This window comes from Manis javanica, chromosome 17 (assembly GCF_040802235.1).
Source record: "Manis javanica isolate MJ-LG chromosome 17, MJ_LKY, whole genome shotgun sequence".
Lineage (NCBI taxonomy): Eukaryota > Metazoa > Chordata > Mammalia > Pholidota > Manidae > Manis > Manis javanica.
Genome location: NC_133172.1, coordinates 63,785,406 through 63,803,497, shown reverse-complemented (window position 1 = coordinate 63,803,497; position 18,092 = coordinate 63,785,406). Strand labels below are relative to the sequence as shown.

The 18,092-nt window shown below is 63.2% G+C and overlaps 1 protein-coding gene across 4 annotated transcripts in view; it reads left to right on the top strand.

Moving 5' to 3' along the window:
- Nucleotides 1–18,092, top strand: part of CBFA2T3 (CBFA2/RUNX1 partner transcriptional co-repressor 3) — an 80,516-nt gene that overhangs the window by 27,914 nt on the left and 34,510 nt on the right. Inside the window, exon 1 of one of the 4 annotated variants that reach the window (XM_036993848.2) lies at nt 684–812. The exons of 2 other annotated variants lie outside the window; for them this stretch is intronic. The gene's annotated coding sequence lies outside the window, so the exon portion shown is untranslated. Of the gene's footprint in view, nt 1–683; nt 813–1,446; nt 1,733–18,092 lie in introns of those variants that run through there. One more of the 4 variants, XM_036993847.2, reaches the window with a different exon arrangement.

Below are 18,092 nucleotides of genomic sequence, written 5' to 3'. Positions count from 1 at the left end.
CACCTCCCAGGCCCCACATTCTGTGTGTCTGGCAGCCTCCTCTGTCCTGCTCAGCTCAGATAGGCAGAGCTCAGTCAAGGAGAGGTTGAGGCTGGGGGATAACAGGCCCTGTGGAGCAAACTGGGAAGGAGAGGGATTTTTTGGGGGCACATTGCTATATTTTTATACTTGGGGATAATTGGGGACCTTGGACCATCATAAGCAGATTTATGCTGAAGAGATGCAAATCAGGGTCCTGCTGTTCTTAAGTTCTGGCCCCTCTGTCTCCCAAGACCTCAGACCATGACCCCGGGCCCCAGCTTGTCTCTAGGAAATGAAGTGCACCCTGGGTTGGGAAAGGAAGGAAGGAAAAAGACCGATTTTATCAAAACGTATTAACCGGTCAAATGCCTCCAACATGCCACAAAGCACTTTAAGGAACGAGGCCAGGTGGGCAGGAGTAGAGAGGTCGGGCCAGGGCTGCAGGCGGGTGAGAGGAGGGGAGCTCGGGTGCGTTTCTGCAGTCGGACATTCAGTGAAATGACAAGCAAACGCACAGCGCATGCAAACGCCCCAGGCCGGAGCGCCCAGCGCGGGGAGCCTGCGCCCCCTGCACTTTTGCTCGGTTCACTCGCGACCAGGACCCGGGTGACCCGGCGCGCGACCGGGCAAGGGCGCCCCCTGCCGGCAGATCGCGGCGGCGGCCAGGGGCCCTTCCGGGTCCACCCCGCGGGCGGGCGGCCGGAGGAGGGGTGCCCGCTGCTCGCCTCCCGCCGGGAAGCCACCGCCGCGGCTCTCAAAACCGCGAGGCTGGCGGCCGCCACTGCTCCGAGGTGGGTGTGCGGCGCGGCGCGCTCGGCTGCAGGCCTCCACCCGCCCGCCCAGGGCGCGGCCTGGGGAGCCGGCGGGGGGGCGCGGGCGCGGAGTGAGCCTCGCACGGCCCCTTCACTGTCACTCCCGAGACACCCCGCGCCCCCACCCCACAGAGCAGTGCGCACCCCTCTCCCCGTCGCACCGGGCGCTCCCCCCGGCACCCCGCGCGCCCGCCCCACGGCACTGCCCATGGCACCCTGGCTCCCCTCCCGCCGCACCCGGAGCCTCGCCCCACAGCACCGCGCGCGCCCGCAGCTGAGCCCCCGCCCCGGCTGAGCTCTAGGGGCCCGGGACCCCCGGCCGAGTTCTCGGGGCGCGCCCGGGCTCCTCGGCCGCCCCGGCGGGGGAACGGCGGGAGCGGGCAGAGCCCCTCTCCCGCGCTGGCCCCGCACCGAGCCCGGGCGCCTCTCCCGCGGCGGGCGCCCCGGGGCGGAGCCGAGCGCGATGGGCGCCGAGCGGGAGGCAGGTGGCGCAGCGGCGGCGGCGGCGGCGGGGGGCAGGAGGCGGGGGCGGGGCGCGCGGGGCGGGGGCCGCGGGGCCCCGTGAGACGCTCGGGCGAGCGCGCGGCAGCCGGAGCCCGGAGCCCGGCGCCCGCGAGCCAAAGGCGCGGCGGCCGGACCCGGCGCGGCCGCGGAGGCCGGAGACCGCCCGGGGCGGCGTGCGCGCTTTGTTCCCGGGCGGGCGGAGCGAGCGGCCGGGGCCGAGCCCGGGCATGGCCCAGGCGGCCGCCCCGCGCGCCCCGGCCCCGCCGCGCGCCTGAGCCGGCGCGAGAAGGCAGCTCGGGACCGCCCCGAGTCACGGAGACGGGGACCGAGTTGGAAGGACCGGCCGCTTCGGGAGCCGGGGGGCGATCGCCTCGCGTCCGTCCGACCGCCGGACAGTAAGTGCCCGTCCGTCCCGCGCGCCGCGCCGCTGCTGTCCCGGGGTCTCCTTGCAGCCGCGCTGAGCGCTCGGGCTGCCCAGGGCACCCTCTCCCCACTTTGGAAAGTTGGAACCCGGCGGGGTGGGGCCAGCCCACTCAGCGCCCACCCACTTGGGCTTAAGGCCCCCCCCCACACCGCCGGGAGCTTGACCTGCCCGGGGGTGTGGTCACACTCAAGGTGGAAACTGCCTGCGGAAGATGGGGATCCCCGGGGGTCTCCCTGGGTGCCCGGGCTTCCTGACAAAGGCCCGGCCCAGCTGACAGGGGACTGAGAGGGGGCACAGAGGGCGACCCTCCGAGAGATGGAGGTGCCAGGGGGCCTGGCTGGGGAGGAGGGCCGCACCCCCTCCAGAACCCCACTTAGTCCCTGCCCCTGCCACCCAGCAAGCCGCAGTCAGGGGTGAGTGATCTCTGATGAAGTCTGCCCAGAGACCCCCTGGGGGCCCGATGGGTGGGAAGACAGGCTTAAACGACCCTTCCTGGGGTCCCGACAACCCGTGGGGCCTTGGGCGCAGCCCCGGGGCAGCGGTTTTGTTCACACCCTTTGGGAGCCGTCCATCTGCCTGTTGGGAACGGCAGGGAGGGAGGTGTGAGCCGACAGGGAGGGACAGATGGCTGGAAATTCAGCCCTAGACGGGCTTACACGGAGCAGAAGGCAGCGGGCTGGTGGGAAGACGCACTCCGAGCCGCTGGGCTCTGAACACACAGCCCCCTGCTGCCCCTCCTTCCAGCCCCCCGGGAACTGCCTGTTACCGGGCTCTGCAGCCACAGAGGGTGGGCAGATCCCTGTAACTGCAGGGACCCCTGCCTCCCCCACAAAAAATGGTATTCCCCACCATTCAGGCTGAGGCTGAGTTAAGGCCTGTTCCAGAGGCCAGGGAGAAAAATATTTCCTTTGAGAACAGAGAAGACGTTTTACTTCTGTGTGGGATGGTCTGAATAGCTGTCAGGCCCCATCTGTGACCCTGTGGCCAGGATGCCGATCCATTATGTCTGACTGGGCGTGTGTTTCCTCTCCTGGACCCAGAAACAGGAGGTTCCCAGGGCAGCCACCCTCAGAGGACAAGGGTTGGCTGGGGACAAAGGGGAGGCAGCTATTCTGCGTCCTAGGGTTCCTCTTGCAAGTTGCAAGGTTTGAGAAACTTCTTAAGGTTGGGACCCCAAGGGGAGGGAGGGGTGGGCTGGGCCCCTGCTCCAGACGCAAGGTGGCCCTTGGCATCCTTTTTCCGAATGGGGTAGGGGCAGGAAAGCCCTGCCCACGGTTCCTGGGTGTATCCTTAGAGAGCTGGGCAAACCCCCACCCTGCCCTTCTGTCCTCTGGATGGGGCGCAAGGAGGCAGAGGGTTCTGTTCTGTGCAGCCGACAAGCCCTCGCCTAAAGGGCCACGCTGTCGCTGCTGGGCTGTGCGGCCAGGCCACCCACAGCCGAGGGGAGGAGGGCGATGGATGGAGCTGAGCTGGAGCAGGACCCAACAGGCAACCCGCTCTGAGGCGCAGGGCAAGGGTGGAGCTCTTTCAGGCCAATTCTGTGGCTGAATCTGACTTTCTCTGGGGGAGCTTTGATCTGTGTGTGACTGGGGGTGAGGTGGGGTGGGGCGCGGAGGACGGTCACATGGGTGGTGCCTGTGTGCTCGCCAGCCCAGCCAGGGTGGGCCAGCGGGATTTTGGCTGGAGGTCTTCCTCCAGGTCCCCCTGCAGCCGCCTCAGGCCACCCGGCAGCGCCTTCTGTCCGCACCCTTGCTCTCCCTCTATCACCGGGTTATCCGCATAATTGAGTTGCCACCTCCAGGAAATCTCTCTGATCAGGCTCCCTGTGTTTTCATTTCTGCATGACTGGAAGAAATTAATTTTCCTTCCCACGCAAGGATCTGGAGATGCCGGCAGGCTGGGTCACCAATCACAGGATCCAAGCCAGCGAGGCTGCCCCACAGAGGGCCGTTTGCTGTAGCCACTGATCCCAGGGCTGCAGGGGACAGTGGGGCCTTGGCCACTGTGTCCCTGCCACCTTCTGGAGCCCTGGGGCTCCGGGCCGGCCACCCTCCCCCACTGCACCATTAAGTGGGTTGAATTTGGGGGTGTCTGATTCATCCTCAGCCTCCCACGGTGCCAGGGTGCGCGGGATGGTGGTTGAATTCAATTGATCTGAATTTCCTCCTCAGTGTGTGTGTGCGTGCACGCACACGTGTGTGTTCAGAATCGGAAACATACAAGAGGCTCTGTGACCCGCCTCCCTGGGGTATGGTGGAGAGCTGACGTAGAGTAGGCGCTAGCGGGTGGCGTTCCCATAGGGCAGGCTGCCCCCCTTTGCTCACACTGCCCAGGGCTCTGCCCTTTCTGCGAGGGCATCTGTCTCCACTAACATCAGCCTGAGGTCAGGGCCTTGATGTTCAGTTAGGGTTCACCCAGTGTGCTCAGGGCTCACACTCAGCCTGTGTGACTGGCCAGGGTGGCAGGGGTCCCCCCATTTCAAATGCCCAGAGAGGTGCAAGCCTAGTACACTCACAAGGGGAGCCCAGGTCCCACTCCACACCCCTTCTTCCCCACGTGGTACCTCTAACAGACGATCTGGCCTGTGCACTGACTGCCCTTTGCCCTGGCTGGCCTGTCATTCCTCCCAAACCTGGGGGGCTGGTGGCTGACCACTCAGTGCTGACAAGGGGTTAATGCCCCAGATGTTGCAACCCTCACCTGGACAGAGCCTCCTGCATGTGGGGCACACCTGTCACTGACATTGGGGCTGCTCTACCTGGGGTTGGGGGCCATCAGGGAAAACACCTCTACCTGCCTGGGTTATGGAGGCCCAAGACCAGCCCCATCCCAGCTGTTCCCAGTTCTTTGGGCTCTGGCCATCCCCATGCCCCCTCCCACCACACTGGAAGGGCTGGGAGCCAGGAAGGGTCATTGCAACACCCTCTAAAGGCCACCAGACACTGGCTGCTATAGTGGGGTCCCCTGCGGACATGGCAGCCAGTGTCCCCCACCCAGGGGAGGGCTGTCCTGAACTCTGACTTGCAAATTCAAGTGTGGGCTCAACATGATTGCCCTGACTGGACACAGCTGACCCCGGGAGGTGTTTGTGGCCAGTGCTCGCTCACTGCAGGTACTGGCCGAGCCCCTGCGTCGTGCTGGGCCGCGGGGAGTCACAGTGCAGGCAGCAAAAGGTCGCACCCAGGTGAGCTTCCTCTCTGACCTCACCACAACCTGCAGGTGGGTGCCCTCACTGTCCCATTTTCCAGATGGGGATGCTGGGCCCTAAGAGGCTCCCCAGAGTCAGGTGGGCAGTGCCAGCTGCTGTCCTGGGGCTGGGGGCAGGGAGGACAGAGTGGGACCTGCAGGCACCTGGCTGTCTTGCCAATGGGTTCCAGCCCCAGGCAAGTTCACTATAGATTCAATGTCACCAAAGAAATGACAGTGGAACGTTCTTGGGGTGAAAGGGCTGTACTCAACTTTATTTCCATGGTGGCAGGTCAATCACTAGAATACCGTTCACGCAAAGCGAGTCTGCATACAATAAGCTGGTCTCCGCCTCTGGGCCCCTCTGCCCACACAGCTGTCCTCTGGGCCTCTGTCCTAGGCGCTGCCACCAACGCCAGCCTCTGCTCTGCTCTCCTGCAGCCTTGCAGCCGTGCCACCATGTTGCCCAGAGCACTGGGTAGAGCTCTTTATATAGAGTCAATAACGATGCATTGCCCACACCTGTGTAGTGAGCTAGCCGACCAGGGCCAGGTGAGAATCCTGGCCACAGGAACCTTCACTGCATCCACACTGGCTTACGCAGAGACACAGCAGATTCTGATGCTCCCCTCCACCTGCAGTTGCTGCGTCCGATGGAGGGTCAGGAGCAGGCAGGGAACATGATCGGTGGGTGTCCATCTGGGGTACAGCCCTTGAGGTCCAGGGTTCACTGGGGTGGTCCAGGGTGCTGCCTGAGGCTCCTTTTCTGGACTGTCACAGCCTCTGGGAGACTAGTCCTGGGTCCCGGCCAGGCTGGGTGTACACCGTGCTGTGCATTCCAGGAAACCAGTTGCTGGCCAGATTATCCTCGCGGCTATTCCCCCAGGACTGTGTGAGACAGTAAACCACACCTCCAGAGCCTTTCCTGGGGTCAGGCCCCCAGACTCCTGGGCAAGACGAGCAGGCCTGAACCTACTCCCGAGGTTCCTCAAGGCTGGGACCCCCTCTACACAGGCCTGGATAAGGCAGCGTGGAGTGCGGAGGCCGCAGGGGAGCCCCCAGGCTCTGGGAAGGGACTCCCTCAGCCAAGGGCAGGAATACAAGCACGGACTGTGTCCTAGGGAAGCAAATTCCCAGGGTGGGAACCACCCTGTAGCGTCGGTGGGAAGAACCAGGCAGAGACCTGGTGCTCAGCAGGGACTTGTGATGTAAAAGTGGTAAATAATTGGTTCCTCATTCCCACCTCTGAGTGTGTAGCCTGACCCAGGGCATGGGGCACGCCCGTGAGCCGGACCTCAGACCGTGCAAGCAGTCACTTCCTGCCCACCTGTGCTGTTTGCAGCAGCTTCCTGCAGCAATAAAACAGAAGTTAAGACTTCTGCTTTTTGTAATTCCTGGGACCTCACGGTGAGCCAGCTGTCCCTGGGAGGGAAGGCGGACATGTGTCTGGCTGGAATAAGGAAGAGGTCTCTCCAGGCCGAGGAGCCAGCACTCCCTCTCTGCAGCTCGGCCACACGCTCCCTGCCATCTGTGTGAGTCCTGCTCACCCTCCACACATGCTTCCAGCCTCCCAGAGTCTGGAGTGGTCAGAGTCCCCCAGGCTTCCCCTGAGGCCGTGGCAGGAGGAGGTCTGGGGAGGATGTCCGGGCACTGGGGTGCAGTCTGTTGTTTACCTGGGCAAGAACAGTCCACAGTGGGTGCAGGGCGGGGCCCGTACAGAGGGCGGGCACCTTGTGTGCCCGGTGGCCCTGGTCAGGGAAGATTCACAGGGAAGTCCTTGCTCAGTGGTCCTCACCCAGGGTCGCCCAGGAAAGCTGGGGTGAAGCCAGGCTAGGGAAGGAAAGCCCTCCGGTGAGCTCCTCTTACAGGCACAAAGGGGAGCTGCATAGAGGCTGGGGGCTTGCAGGACCAGAGGAAGCCGCAGTGCCCCGCCCAGCTCAGGGAGCCCATGCTTGTTTGCTGTGGGGGTGGGACAGCACCCTGGCCCCTGAGCCCCACGGCCTCACAGGAGTCCCGCTTTCCCCCCTAGTCAGTGTGTGACCTTCAGCAAGTTCATGCCCTCTCTGCGTCACCCATTTCTAATGCCAAATGTAGTCAAACAGGCTCTGCCCTCTTCAGGTTGTAATGAGGCCTTAAAGGGCCACGTGTGTCTGGCATATATGGCCCTGCTGGTTGCTGGCTCAGACACGGCTGTCACGCCCTCTCTGGGGAGACACCCAGTGCCGTCCTAGGGGTCGTAGGTGTGGCGTCAGGTGGGTCTGCACCAAGCGCTGGTTTCTCCCCTTCCCAGCCAGCCCCGGGCAGGGGGGCATACTCTCCTTGGGCCTGCGTCCCCCACTCCTGCTGAGCCCCTTCCCCACGCGTGGGGACACAGCCCCTCGGAGCCGAGTGCTGGGGCTGTGTGCACTGTGTGGCCTGGGAACACATTCTCTGTTCTAACATCTCATGGGGGGAAACTGAGGCGGGGACCACCCCCCATAACCACTTGGTGGCAGAGGTGGGATTCCAGCTCAGGAAGCCGGTCATCTGACTCCTGAGCCTCTGTTTCTGCCCAGCAGGGTCCCCAAACAGCCAGTGTCAACTTGTCTTGGGATTCCAGGGCTCCCACCCCTTCCCCCGGCCGGGCCCCAGCCCCAAAAGCCGCACCCCGCAGCTGGACGTGAGAGCACAGGAAACACAGGGACCCTTTCCTCCCACCATCCCCGGCACCTGGGAAGTCAGAACGGGGCACTGGGAGCAGCCGGCGTCTGGGCTCATCCAGGGCGGAGGGGAGAGGTGTGTACAGCCGTGGACGCAGCAAAACAGCCCCTCTGCTGTCTTAGTGTGTCATCCTAACACCTGGGCAGGGCAGTAAATGGCACAGGTGTCCCTCCCCACCTCAGGGGTGCAGCTGCCCGGCCTGCGTGACCCCTCCGGTCTGCACACTCCTTGCCACACAGATGGGACAGCCATCTTGGACACACACGCTTCCCGCCTTTACACGGGGAGGTCGCCCTCTGTGACAGCTCAGGGTTGGGGCTCTGAGCTGAGACCCCTCCACATGGCTGCCAACCACCTGCATCGTGCCCCCCACCCAGCCCCGCTCTCTGCCAGGTGACCAAGAGGGCATACAGGGAGTCAGGATGCACCCACACCGCCTCACTGGGTGCCCGCATCTCTTCAGATCATTTGGAGGCCTCATGGAAGTTTCCTTCTCTTATTCTGTGTGATGAGAAGCTGTTGTGGGTGTGGATTACCTTGGGGACCTCTGGGACCCCCCCAGGTCCTGTCCTTCGGAAGATGTTCTGAATGGTAGCTTCTCTCAAGAAATGCCGGCTCCCCGGCCTGGCACGCCTGGGGCTGTGGCAGCCCCCAAGCAAAACAGACGAGGCCGCACGGACCCGTTTTAGTGACACATTTTATTTAACCCAATACATCCAAGATGGTTTCGGCATGCAGCTATTTAATTTCTGAGATCTTTTATTTTTTTAAAGACTTCAAAGTCTGGCATGTGTTTTATACTGGCTGTGTCTGGATTCTGGCCACCTCATGGGACAGAACAGGGCAGATGCACATTCCCAGGTGATGCGAACAAGGCCCGCCTGGATGGTGCCGGGGGCATTTTGAGAAGATGGTCCCTGGGGGACAGAGGGCCTTGAGGAGGCAATGTGCACACACGGGACACTGAGGAGGGCGGGGTAGGGGCAGGCCACCCCAGGAGGTATCCAGGGCTACCCCGTGTCCCGGTCGGTCTCAGGGGGTCATGCACAGCAGGGGAATCTGGGCCACTGCGTGCGCTCACCCTTCTCTTGGCATGTCGTGCAGCTTCCGGGAGCTTCAGCGTCTGCTCTGCCCACAGACACTCCAGTTTTGGAATGTCAGCAACCATGCCAGTTACATACCACGAGGGTAAGCTGAGGCTCAGCACATGCACCTGACCCAGTCTGGTCGGGGTAGACACGACTCCCCTTCCAGGTCAAGGTTGGAGTTTGTAATGGCCCTGGGAACCTCAGGGTCAGAGGATAGGTCAGGGGGCAGCTGGGAGGTTCCAGACTTGATCTACGCTAACGTCACATGTCAGAGGGCTTTTATCTGTTTCTGATTCCAAGTCCCTGTCATTCTTACACAGGTTGTGGCCGGGGCTAGGGTGCCCCTGGACCCCTTCCCCGTCTGGTGACCCTCACATCACAAAGGCTTTCCGCCCGGTTAGACTTCCTGTCTTATGAGGTCATCAGGGTAGACCTTCTGTTAGGGCCCCTCCTGGCCCCTAAGGACAATGCCTACATATACGGGGTGCACACTGCAGAACGGGGCAGTCAGGCCCGATGCCACCCACCTGCTACAGCCTGGCCTCACCCTCTTGGTTCCCAGGGGAGCTGGGGTTGTGGTCACCTGCCCACTTGTAGTGGTAGGTCCCCTGGGTGGACAGGAGCAGAGACTGGAGGGAGAGGCCATGACTGTCCTACACGGGCCCCGCCACGGAGCAAGGTGCACCCAGCCCCGCCGCATGGCCATGCCCCTTGGGCCGAGCCTGGCTCCGCGGTCTTGTACTATTAGAGATGCAGTCGGCTTCTCTACCCCTCTGGGTTGTTTTAACTGTAGCAAACTGTGGGCAGTGTGAACTCTGCCATCTCCCCCGTGTGCAGGCCTGCAGCACAGAGACACAGGGCACTCACGTGGCTGTGCACCACTGCCACCACTGCCTCCAGGGCTGTCACCTTCCCATATTGACACTCTGTCCTCGTCAGGCGCCGGCACCCACCCTGCCCCCGGAGGCCACCACTCCGCTTTCCATCTCCACAAGCCCGACTCCTCCCAAGGCCTTGTGGAAGTAAAATCGCATAGAATCTGCTCTTTTCTATCTGGCATCTCACTTGGCGTCCTGTCCCCACGGCCGCCATGTCGGAGCGTGAATCTGATGGGCCCCCTTCTTAAGGCAGAGTGCCGAATTTTTTGAGGACCCAGCCTGCCATTTAAGCCCTGTTAGAGTGCGCGATCACAGAGCTCTGCAGACAGCCCCGCCACCGAGTTCCTGAGCATTTTCATCCCCCAAAACAGACCCCAGGCCCATCAGCAGGCACTCCTCAGCCCTGTGCCTGGCTCCGGCAGCCATGAATCCATGTCTTCACCTATTCTGGACGATTCACATACATGGAGTCGTGCGCTGTGTGGCTTTTGGTGGCCTCCCCCGCTGAGCATTGTGCTGTCCGGGCTCGGCCGTGGGGTGGCGTGGGTCACACTCCTTTTCGTGACTGGACACCTTTTCATCGTGTGGATTTCCACACTCTGAGCATCCGCCACTGGTTGGTGGACGTCCAGACCGCTCCCACCTCTTGGCTGTTGTGGACAGCCTGCCGTGGGCCTTCACGTGAGCCTCTGTGGGTGTGTCTCCATTCCTGGGAGAGGAGCTGGTCACTCCAGGCCTGACTTGCTGCCCACTGGGTTTCTAGGAATGTAAGGTTAAGATGAGCCTCCTGCCTCGGCGGCCCGGGCCTCCTTGCACTCTGAGCCCACGTGCCTGTGCGGAGGAGTGCAGGTGCCCAGGCCCTCAGCAGCTGGGGGAAGCCCTCACCGGGGGCCCAGAGAGGGTCATTTGATAGGCAGCGGCTCGTCAGCCAGCAGGCTGGATCCGCAGTCACTGAGTCTCCCAGTACCTACGCCTGACCTCGTGGCGGGAGGAAGAGTCTGCACCTGATCCCCCACTTCCATCCCTGCCCCTCATGAGGAGGCGGCTCGGGGACCCCACATAGCAGCCAGAGGGGACCCCTTAAAAGCCCGTCAGGGCCCTCTGGGAGCAGAGCCAGACAGTTGTGTGGCTTAAGCCACCACGCTACCCCACTGCCCGAACTGCTTGCTCCGTCCACCCTCCTGCTGCTTCCCAAATGCGCCAGGCTGGCGCCCACCTCAGGGCCTTTGCGCAGTGGCTCCCCCTGCCGGCAGCTCCCCCCCACGCCTGCGTGGCTCCACCTCCCCTCCATAGGGTCTCACAGAAGTCTCTTCAGCGAGAGCCCCCCGCCTGCCCCCACGGGTTCTCCACAGCAGACCCCCACACACACAGCACCGTGTGTCCCCCTCCAGTTCGGTTCTGGGAGGGTCGGACTTCTCTCTGTTTGCTCTGCTGATTCCCCAGAGCCCAGAGAAACGCCTGCCACACAGAAGGCGCCAGGGAACAGGAGCGTGTCTCGCAGGCAGTGGCGGCAGGCAGATGCCCAGGCCGCCAGCTGGCTGGGGACGCCCTCGCCGGGTGTCTGCAGAGGGTTGTTTGAACAGCAGCAGCTCGTCTGCCTGCAAGCTGTCCCCATGTTTGATTCCGCACAGTCATCTCTCGCCTGTGTCTGCTTTCCAGCCCTGGCATGGGGTCTGGAGTCTTGCCTGCGTGGGGGGCGTAAAGGGAGGCAGTGCAGGGTCACCGTGGGCACCCCATTCGCGAGCACCCCTCGGGCCTGGCTCTGGCCTGTCCTGACCCACAGCAGCACGTGTCCCAGAGGCTGGCAAGGGTGCACCCTGGCCCCCAGGCACTCCAGCCACGGTTAGAGTGGGTGCTCAGTCTTGCAGAAGCTCCAGTGTGCGCAGGCCACCCCAGTTCGGTAGTCCAGGACAGCCGTGCCCCACACCCTCGGATTCTTGGGCCAGGAGCTCAGGATGCTGGGCCTCTCTTGGCTGGTGGCCTTGGGGGTCCGGGCCAGCCCACCGGGTGGGCAGATGGGCTGGCGGGGCCGGGGCCCGGTCAGCTGTTAACAGAGTACCTCACGTGGCCCCTTCTCCTGGCCACTGGTGACGGGCTCCTCCTACACAAGGGCAATGGGGGGCGGCGAGGGGGGCTGGAGCCCACCTCGTGCCGGGAAACATGCAGAAAAGCCCGGAACTGAGTGGGAAGTCAGGGCAGGCTCTGGGGGTGCAGCAGGGGGCCTCCGCACGTCCCTACCCTCCCTGGGTCCTGGTGTCCCCTGTGTCAAATGGAGAGATTGCATCCTCCAGCAGGGATCCCACAGACCCTGGCCTGGGGAAGAGCCCTGGGGGTAGGGATCCCTCTAGGTCCCCTTTGCTTCCCATCTTCCTGATGAGACCTCCCAACCCTGGGAGCAGTGACAGGTTAGGCATTTTCCTTCCCAGCCTGCTAGCAGGCTGGGGGCCGGGTGGGAAGGGCCCTGGAGAGGAACAGATGGACGCCCCCCCACCTGGACACAGGGTAGAACTTGAACACCCAGACCCTGGCCAGGAGTGTGAGGTGACTGTCTCTCCGAACTGGAAGATGCAGCTGTCACTGAGCAGCCGAAGTCCAGTCCGTGCTCTGACGTCCTGGGGGATGGGGCAGACCCCAGCCACAGGGACCCCAAGCCCTGGCTGCCAGGAGGCCTGGGCTGTGGATTCTGGCTCCAGGAGGCACTGACCACCTCCCCACACATCCACCCATGTGGCACCCCTCCAGGTGTTAGCCCGGTTTCCACCTACTGTCCCTGGACCAAGCCCATGGGCTGACCACGGGTGGAAGGTCTCCGCTTCCCTGTGTGGTCCATGCACAGTGGCTGTGACATGCGGCCCGGAGCTGGGCGCCATTTAGCGGAGATGCGTGGTCAGCTGCCGTGTAACTGGCTAGGTGGGGTTTCTCACTCCTGTGACAGATCTGAGTGCCGCTGTGCACCGGGCTCTGGTCCAGAGACAAGCAGGCAGACCACCCACCCATGTGGGGCTTCCGCTCCACTTGGAGGAAGACAAGGGGTACTTTGTCCACCAAGGGCTGTGGGGAGGCCCCCAACTGGACAGTGGGTCACTGTAGGGTCAGGCTTCTCTGATGAAGACCCCGAGCAAGGCCTGGGGGTTGGGAACTAGTGGCCTTTTGGCTCCGGGAACAGCCAGCATACAGGCCCAGGGACAGGAGTGTGCCCAGCACATGTGAGGACCAGCAGGGGCCCGTGGATGGAGGTGCGTCCTGGAGGAGGCAGGGCAGTGAGCTGTACTGTGGGTCCTGAGGGCTGTGCTGGCCAGGGACGTGGGCAGAGACTCGGTGGGCTTTGCTCTGAAGCTCCTGCAGGCCTAAGTGGCCCATAGGTCCCATCTACCGGCTCCCGCCCTCCTGGCCCACAGCGGTGGCCAGCTGTCCCTGAGGAAGATGCCCACGCAGAGCTGCGCTCTGGCAGGCAGGCCGCCCTGGAGGCACTGCTGAGAAGCCCTGTGGGCAGGTGCCCACAGGGTGGGAGGGGGCGGCAGGGGGCGGGGCACTGGTCCGCCCGCAGCCTGACAGCTGGCAGGTTGGCACTGGCCTGCGCCCTGCCTGACTTCTCTCTGGCTAACAGAGATGGCCACCGTGGGCACGACGTGTCGGACCAAGGCTGGCCCGGGGACCACCGCCAGGCGGGAGAGAGTGAGGGGACGGTTGCTTGTGCCCTGAACCTGCCCTGTGAAGCGAGGTCAGAATTCAGAGCCGAGGGACGCACGCAGGGCTTTCTGAAGGATTTGGCAGCGGAGGGACAGGTTTGTTGTGCAGGATATTGGAAGATAAACCCGTCGGCCTTTCGGGGACCAGAAGAGCCTGGAAGCCAGCAGACATTCGCCCCCCGCTTCTCCTGACGCTGCTTGTCCCGTCAGAACCCCTCGCTCTGGCCTGGTGCGTCAGGGCTGAGTTAGCTCCCCAGCCCACCTTTACGGAAGGGGAAACGGTCCCAAAATGCTGACCGAGGGCTCACCGTGGCCGTTCGGCACACCTGGGACCCCTTTCCTGCCTCGGGCCAGGCCTCCCAGTGGGGAGGTCACATGTGCGGGCCTTTGGGGAGGCTCCTGCCCCCTGCGCTCAGTATCTGCCTTTAAAAATCACCACCCAGGAACCCAGGACGGGGAGGGTGGGATGTGACCCAGGTGCACCCCGACCTGGGCGGCTGCCAGCGCATCCCCACAGCCAGCCTCAGGACTCTCGGCCTAGGGGCACACGGGAGAAAGGGCCTGGGGGCTCAGAGGGGAACCCTGGGGCCAGCGGGGTGGCCTCCGCACGTCCCCACCCTCCCTGGGTCCTGGTGTCCCCTGTGTCGAATGGAGAGATTGCCTCCTCCAGCAGGCTGCTGGGGGGAGCCAGGAGGTCCCTGGAGCAGGAGGGAGGCACCTCCGCAGAAGACCCCTGGGGGCTGTGACTCAGCAGGGCCCTTTGATACCTCTGGGGGCCCTTTGGAGGGATGAGTCAAAACAACCAGAAGGTTCCTGCAGGAGGCAGGCGGTAGAGCCCAGTTCCCCGTGCGCCTCCCCCACAGCAGCTGCTGCCACGGCTGCACCGGTGCCAGGCCCGTCTGCCTACCTGGCGCCTTCCCAAGGCTAGAGAGGCAGCTGGGCTGAGCTGCACGCAGACCCCTGCCTGCAGGGGCCGCGGCCATGGCTCCGGGGTCGGGGTGGGAGGCCCGCCGCGTGAGCCATGGCTCCTGGCCTCTGTGCCCCACGACGGGGCAGGGCGAATTCCCCCTCAGGTGGGCACAGCGTGGACTCCCTGGGGCCTGGGCTTGACCACAGTGGGCACCCCCCCCCACGGTGGCTGCCAGTTTCCCGGGATCACCCTTGGTTATGCCCACCCATCCCACTGTGCACATCAGCCATGGGGGGTGTGGAGTGTGTGATGCCAGGACTTTGAGGAGAAACATTTAGTGGGGTTTCAGGCAAGGTCAGAGCCCCGAATTCATCCAGCACTGGTCACCCATCCCCTCCTGCAGGAGGCTGTCTTTGCAGGGCATGGGGTTTAAGCCCAGTGGCACAGCGCTCTGCATGTGGACCTGGCCTCTCGGGCTGCCGTGGGCCCCTGCACTGGCCGTGCTTGCCCTTGCCCGCCCCTCACCCTCAGTGCTCAGGCCCAGGCCCCAGGCTCACCCCAGTGCCGTCTCCTATTTGAGGTCCCCACCAGCGGGTCCCTGGGCGCCTCCCCACAGGTAGGCATCTGGACCAGCCAGGCCTGCGCTGGTGCCCACAGGGTCTCTCAGACTCCAGGATAGGCCCTGGGACTGATGCTGCTTCCTGGCTGCCCCCAGAGAGCCTCCTGAGCACACATGGGACTTTGCCTGGCAGGCAGTGCCCCTTGTTGGGACCCTTTCCTGCTCCCATGGGCCCAGGGGCTCAATGTGCTGAGGGCCAAGGGCCCCTGCCCTTAATGCCTTCACTGCTGCCAGATGCCTTCTATTGCTCACGTTGGCTAGAAGGCTCCAGAGAAATGGCCTACACCCTCGTGACAGCTGGTGTGTGGTGGAAGGAGACACCTCACAGAGAAACCTCCCCACGCAGGACAAGGTCTGGGGTGCAAGGCCCCCGAACGGCATGCAGGGTGGGCTCTGATCAAAGCTCAGGAGATCGCCAGCCTGGCAGCCTGCCTAGAAGGGGAGGCAGGTGGGCAGCAGTGGGCAGAGAGACCTGCAGAGTGCCCAGAATCCCCAGGCCCACGCTGCAAAGCAGAGGTGAGCACCCCTCCATTTCTGGGGTTTGCTGAGCCAGGCCAAGCAAAGGGTCTTGCTTGCAGCCTGCACCCCGAAATCCAGGGAAGTGCAGTGGGTGCCTGAATTCAATCCTGAGGCTGTGCCTGTCCCACAACCAGCTGGCTGCTTGTCTGGGGCACATGAGGAGGCTCTCCTGGGTCTCCCAACCATAAGCCCAGGCTGGGTCCCGTCGGATCAGAACCCAGCTCCACCCTTCCTGGCCATGCCCCTGGCTTGTCCCACTGTAAAATATGCTCTACGTTTCCACTTAATTATTAAATAGAGGAACAACCTCACAGGGCTGGCGAGGGTTAAGGGAGTTAGCATTTTGTTGGCCACTGGCTTCTTCCCTCTCTCCAAGTCTGGGGCAGGACTGCAGGTAGGGGTCCCAGCGGTGTCTGAGGGATGCCTGCTGAGACCCAGCCTTGGAAGGGGTCTGGCCCTGGGGCTCGCACGGGGCAGACCCTGGCCTGTCCATCTGTGTATTGCTGACCCACCCCAGCAAAGGCCCCCTGAGCAGGCACTCACAGGCAGACATCCTAGAAGCAAGGGTTGCCGTGGCCCATTGGGGTACCTTTCCCCACCGCCCACTCTGGTTCTGGGGCAGACGTGGCTGGTCAACGCTGCCCGTAAGCCTGCAGTGTCCCCCTAGTGTGGCTCTGATGCCACCACTTGACTGGACTTGGTGCGAGGGGAAGCCTACTGGCCTCTCTGGCTGCACGACACCCCAGCGTCCATATCCACAGGGAGATGGGGAGCTCCTGGGTGGAACAGGGACCCAGAGATGCCCGGGGCGTGGAGGGGCAGCCCCCACTGCCAAACATGTGGTCCAGGCCTGGAGTCCCGCAGGCTCGAGGGCCCACCCTTACCCAGCACCCTGGGGACCACGTCATCCTGTGAGCGTGGCCTGATGATACACACAGTGCTGCTCAACACCAGCCCTGGGGTGGGACCCCTGCGGCAGGACCCTCCTCTGGTGGGCATGAACCAGGTGGCCTTGGGCACGAGGCCTGCGGAGCCACCCCTGCAAATGGGAATAATATGTCCTCGGCTGGGTTCATGGATGAGGGTTCCTGGTTCACCCAGCGAACATACCCTGGGCTGGGGACAGTGCGGTGGGCAGGCTGTGCGACCGGCACCCCTCCAGGCTCTTGTGCCAAGGCGGCACTCCGCATGCGCTCGGTGGGGGGACCCTGATCCCCCGGAGGCAGGCCTCCATCCCTCTGACCACCGCCTTCCTCAGGAAAATGTGGGAGCGGTGCGCCCTTGGGGCACCCCTCCTTCGTCTCCACTGACAACAGCCCTACAGGCTGAGTCGCGGGGCTGGAGGACAGAGGGACAAGAGGTTGTGAGGGCAGAGAGCACGCGTGGCGGGGGGACCCACACCCTGGTGTGAGTCGGGAGCTCTGGCTGGACCCCCGCCCAGGGAGACCCTGGGAAGAGGTGCCCACTCATCAGCCTGGACCGGGGAATCCCGCTGGCACCCTGCCACCACCCACCGGGAGCCACACACATTCCGGATCCTCGCCAGGCGGGGCGAGGGGGAGGGACAGTGCTGTCTCCCCTACCCCCAGCCATCCTTTCTGCTGCCTGCGTGTAATTAACAGAGTAATTAAAAACAGGATGAGTTAATTGGTATTCATTTATGTGGCAGATGTTTTTAATTGAGGCAGGAAATGATTTACCTGTTTACATAAACAATGGCAAAGGCAGGCTTGTAAAACACATTTTTAAAAATACCCCCCCACTCCTGCCTAAGAGGAACTGGAAGCCCTGTGTCTCTCCTGCGCCTCGAGTGAGAGGCAGCGGCGGCCTGGGGGAGGCCGGGGGAGGCGCAGGGGGTTCGTGCCAAGAGGAAACATCTGTTTAAAAGGTTTTCTTCCAGAGGAAGCTGCTTTCCTTAAATTCGGAGAAAGGAGGTGGTCCCAAGTTGTGAGACGCCAGCTTCCAGTGGCAGTGACACCCTCCAAGCTGGCTCTGGGGAGCCTGTGTCCCCCCCGGGCCCCGCCGGGGACTCTGGCCTCCAGGCTGGGGAAGTGAGGCAGAACTGGGATGGGCAGGGGACCCCAATCTCTGCGGGCAGATACAGGCCCTCTGGGTGGGGAAGGAGGGTCCCCTTTCTCTGCCTGTGCCCTGGGGGTTCAGAGTTGCTTGGCGCAGCTGTGCCTGCCTGCAGCGTGGTCACTGTGCACCACACTGATTAATACGAACCAGAACTGCAGGTTTGCCACCTTGCATGCGGTGATGGGAAGCTCCATTGTCACAGAAACTCTCAGTGCCGGTGAGAGGAGGGTGCACGTGTCCTGCGAGAACAGCGGACCCTTTGCCTCTGGGTCCTGGGGGGACAGATGAACCTGGCTACATGGAGACCTGGAAGGAGCACCTTTGAGGGAGCAGGTGTTCGAGGAGCTGCCTGTTTATAGAGTGGCACTAATTTAGCACTTACTGGATGCCTGCGGGCAGCAAGCTGTGTGTGAGCCTGTCACTGCCTTGGGCCTCCTGTGCGCGCTTGAGGGAAGGGGTGGTGGCCCCTGGTGTGCAGGTCAGGAGCTGAGCACAGGCCCCCAGGTCACTGTTGGGAAGGATGTGCGTGGTGGCAGGTGGGGAAGCTCCGGCTTCGGAACAGTCCGCCTTGTAGGTGCCCATGCCTACCTCGTCGTAGGGGTAAGCATGCAGGACTGTGTTCACGCAGAAAGATCTGGAAGAACCAGGTACTGTCAACAGAGG